The following is a 4,267-nucleotide window of genomic DNA, read 5'->3' as shown; positions in this document are numbered from 1 at the left end:
CAAGCTGATTCACTTGAGGGTTTTTAAACTTCAGGATCAGTTTTTCACTCCTGGTTTGAATTTCTTTATATTTATAATGAAATGTGAGGTTTTAGATCAGATCAAAGCTTCAGTTTTTATCTTTTAACAGCAAAGATTTTCAGTTTTTTACTTCTTATTAATGAAATAAAGACCTGAGGTTGATGTCCGACGGTGGACGGAGAACTCAAGACTGAAGATGGTTCTTCGAAGCTCTCTGAGGAGGGGGTTCCTGAAACCCACAGCTAAAGGAACCATGTCCACAAAGTCATGTGGGGTGGACTTGTCTCTGATCCTGTCTTCATGGACAGGGTCTCTGGGTGACGACAGAGTCGTCTTTGGAATCTCAGGGTTTCTTCTTTTCGCAGATAAAGTGGTTCTGTTGGTGCTTCTGAACCGTGAGCTTCGGCGCTCTCCAGGGCGGTTCACAGAGTCCAAGGTCATGCTCCTCGACTGGAAGAAGCTGGAATTCTCACTCCGGGTCGGGGATTTGTCTCTGGATTTGTCTCTGGACTTGTCTCTGCCTCAAGCTGAGGAGCTGAGGTTTCTTGGAGTCTTGTTCCTGAGTGACCGGAGGACAGATCGATGGATCGGACCTCATCTCCTGTCACGAAACCTTTGACAGCTGAAGCTCTGGAGTTTCTGGTCCGTCTTCGTTCCAACCCTCACCTGAGGCTCGGATCAGGACTGAAAGGACCCGATCCTGGATCCGGTGGAGCCGCTGCTCCTCCTCATGGAGACGAGTCAGCTGAGGAGCTTCAGACTAACAGGACTAATGTCCTCTCTGACCTGAGAGCTCCTCCAGGAGGAGCTGAAGAGCCTCCCTGATCCCACCTCAGAATAAATGGGAAGAGCTCTTTATCTTCGTCACGTTAATGTTCTGCTTCCAGCAGCCACTCTCTGACTTTCTCTGGAAATTCAATCAAAAACCACATTTCCATATTTTCTCTCCAAAACATTTAGTTTTTCTAAACTAAAACAACAATTAAAAATGAAATAAAAGTCACCACATCATCTGTGATGAAGTGAAACAGTTTCCCTCCATCTGACCTGAGTGTTTGTTCCTGTCTGCAGGTTTACTGCTCTGTCAGACTCATAATAAGTATAATAAATGTAATAAAAAGCAGCTTTTTCCTCTGAAATCCTTCCTCTGGTTCACTTCCTCCTGCAGCTTTCACTTCTGCCTCTTGGTGGAGCCACACAGACATGACAGAAGTTCAATAAACCAGAGTAAAAAGCACCGACTTCCTCTAAATCTGCAGCAGCAGCACTTTGGGTTTTTCTCACTTCCTCCTTTAATCCAACAAGGAACCGTTTGAAACTCTGAAGTTCTGACCTCAGATCTGTGACTGCTGTGGAAACGTGTTTAAAACCCTGCAGCTCTTCATCGTTTCCTCGTTCTCTGCCTTCAGTGGAACTCAGTGGGCTGTTTGGTTCCATGCGAGTCTGGACCCGACAGCGATGACGAGCACAGACTGAACTTTACTCCTGAGAGCAGGAACCAACAATAATCTTCTTATTACATCATCATCATCATTTACTGAAACTCTCGTCAGGAAAACTGACTGAAAACTTCATGTTTGGAAGTTAAAGCAGTGAGTTAAAGTGGACTTACCACTCGCCGTTCTGCAGTTAGAGCTCAGAGGATGTGATGTTACTGACTCTCAGCTACTACCACCCCAACTTTTAGCTCAATATCTACAAACGGACCAAATTATAACCTTTTTTGAGTTTGCCAAGTTCAGTTGGCTGTGGCGATCATCTTAAACTGGATTGACTCTAAAAGGAAATAACTTGTAGAAGTTTGTTTATTATTTACTTTCTGAGAGTTTCATTACAATCCGTCCACTGGTTTATGAGATATTTTGCTAACAGACATATAAACAGGAGATTATATGACGTTTTATGATGGTGGTGGATGATAATTAGACACAAAAACAGCTGAGAAAAACCACAAAAATGAGCAAAGAGCACAAGAAAGACACAAACTGTTCAACCCTCCGGTGTCGGTCCGTTTGGACCGGGTCGGGCCTCAGCAGGTGAGCAGCTCCAGCAGCTCTGGGTCCAAAAAGACTCGTTTTAACCCCAAAATCCGAGTTATTAACCGAGTTTAACTCGGGTTGGTGCTAGCTCGTGCTAACTGCTGTTAGCTTTAGCTGATACAAACTGAAGTTCCTGACAAGAACCAGACAGACGTCCAATCAGGTCCACCTGTCCTCAGATGTTGGACTAAGAAGATTGTTTTTCCTTTTTTAAATAACTAACCGAGTTATCAAACTAACCCAGTAGTTATTTAAAAAAGGACTTTTAATCTATTAAACACCAAACTGCTCCAACATAAACCCCGAAAGGTACAAATGATCTTAACTGGTTTGACTTGGATTAAAGAAATAAAGTTAATAAAACCAATAAACTCCAAACAGGCGTTCCACAAGGCTCTGTTCTAGGACTACTGGGGTTTTCTGCTTGTCTGTTCATGATTTAGCCTGAAAGTTGTAAAAATGTTCCCATACATGCAGAAGATGCCATGTTGAATGTAAGAAAGGCTCATCAGCTGGGTCTCAGTGGCTCAGAAAGATCTTTATTTAAACTCTGAACGTGTTTCAGATGTACTGATATAAGCTCCTCCGCCACATTGTTCAGATAAAGGCAGGTTTAACAGTTTGCCTTCAGGTTTTCTCCTGAGGAGCTGATTAAAGGTGTGTCCTTTAGGAGCAGCTCCAGCTGGATGTTTTCCTCTCAGATCCTGTCAGCAGCAGGACGTGTGAGGACACGTCTCTGTCCTCCAACGAGTCCTAACAAACTCTGTCACCAGAAAGGAGCTTCTCAGAAATCCTCCCTCTGTCCCTTCAAACGTCCTCACAGGTCAGACTGAACTGGACTGTCCTCAGTTTTTATTTCCCTGCACCATGAAACTCTGCAGCTGCTTGGGTCTCAGCTCTAACTTCAGGCTTTTACACCGGAGGGGGGGCAGAGCCTCACCCCACCCTGCTCTGCCTCTGTGCGTGAGCGCGTCCCCTCCCTGGCAGGATTCTCACTGTCAGTCATTTTTATTATTATTAATTATTAAAGCGATGAGTCAGAAGCTGCGGCTCCGAGGCGGAAAACTGTTCCTGTTTGAATGTTTTACCCGAGCTCAGTGCGCGTGCGCGTGCCTGTGTGTGTGTGTGATTGTGGGCGGCTCTCCTCTCAGGCCACTCCCGGGAAGCGCGCCGCGGTTCCGCCTCACGCACGGACGGTCGGTCGGACGGACGGGATTCGGTTTGTCCTCCGCGCGCGCATCTGTCCTCCTTTCGATCCGAGCTGGAGGCATGTAGCACCGAACCGGGTCCGAGCAGCATGTAGCAGCATCCTGGTCCTGGTCCTGGTCCTGGTCCTGGTTCGGTTCTGGTTCTGGTCCTGGTTCTCCTGGAGCCTCGGTCCTTCGGTCAGAGGAAGCGTCGCCTGGATCTGGATTTTGTGGGGATTCTGTCGGGGGTGGGTGGGGGGTTCCGGTCCAGAGGAGCGCGTGTGTGAGTGTGTGTGTGTGTGTGTGTGTGTGTGTGTGTGTGTGTGTGTGTGTAGAGCGGTGTGTGTGTGTGTTCCTCCCGGTCGATGGTCTTTGAGGAAGCTTCCATCTTGAGTCCCGTTTCTACCGACAGAATCATGGCGAGCGACTCCCCCGCGCGGAGTCTGGATGAGATAGACCTGTCTGCGCTACGGGTAAGTGTGTGTGAGCTGTGCGCGTGCACGTGCAACACCTGTCCCCCCCTTCCTCCTTCCTCCTTCCTCCTCATCCTCACCCTCCTCTGCCTCACCGCGGTGGATGCGTCTCCCTGCGCCTTCCTGCTCCTGTGGCGCGCGTGCGTTCGCCCCACAGTGTGTGTCCTCGTGCACGGATGCGCGTGTTGGAGGACATCAGAGGCAGCTCAGTGTTGGATCTCCTCACACCGCCTCTTGTTGTTGTTTGTTTGTTTGTTTGTTGTTTTCTGTGATGTAACGAGCCGATGACGCGCGTGCACCTGCTCTCCTGGTTTGCGCGTGCGCGAGGCGGCAGAATGAGAGAATGTAGGGCAGATGTTAAGCTGCTCACTGACACTTTCAAAGCACAAAGGCAGCAGATGCACGTGCGTGCAGACGTGCGCGCGCGCGCACACAGACAGTGGGAATAACGGCGATGATCGCCGCAACAGGAGCGAGTTCCGCCATTTCGTGATGTTGTGGCGACAGCAGCATTGCATCACAGCGGCTGGTTGTGGGGTGGCGCGCG

At 48.7% G+C, this 4,267-nt stretch overlaps 1 protein-coding gene across 3 annotated transcripts in view; it reads left to right on the top strand.

Moving 5' to 3' along the window:
• Positions 1–4,267, top strand: part of tnikb (TRAF2 and NCK interacting kinase b) — a 129,943-nt gene that overhangs the window by 72,896 nt on the left and 52,780 nt on the right. The gene's annotated exons all lie outside the window — the stretch shown is intronic.

Source organism: Kryptolebias marmoratus, linkage group LG21 (genome assembly GCF_001649575.2).
Source record: "Kryptolebias marmoratus isolate JLee-2015 linkage group LG21, ASM164957v2, whole genome shotgun sequence".
Taxonomy (NCBI): domain Eukaryota; kingdom Metazoa; phylum Chordata; class Actinopteri; order Cyprinodontiformes; family Rivulidae; genus Kryptolebias; species Kryptolebias marmoratus.
The sequence above is the reverse complement of the archived record's forward strand: the minus strand, read 5'-3'. Positions and strand labels throughout refer to the sequence as shown.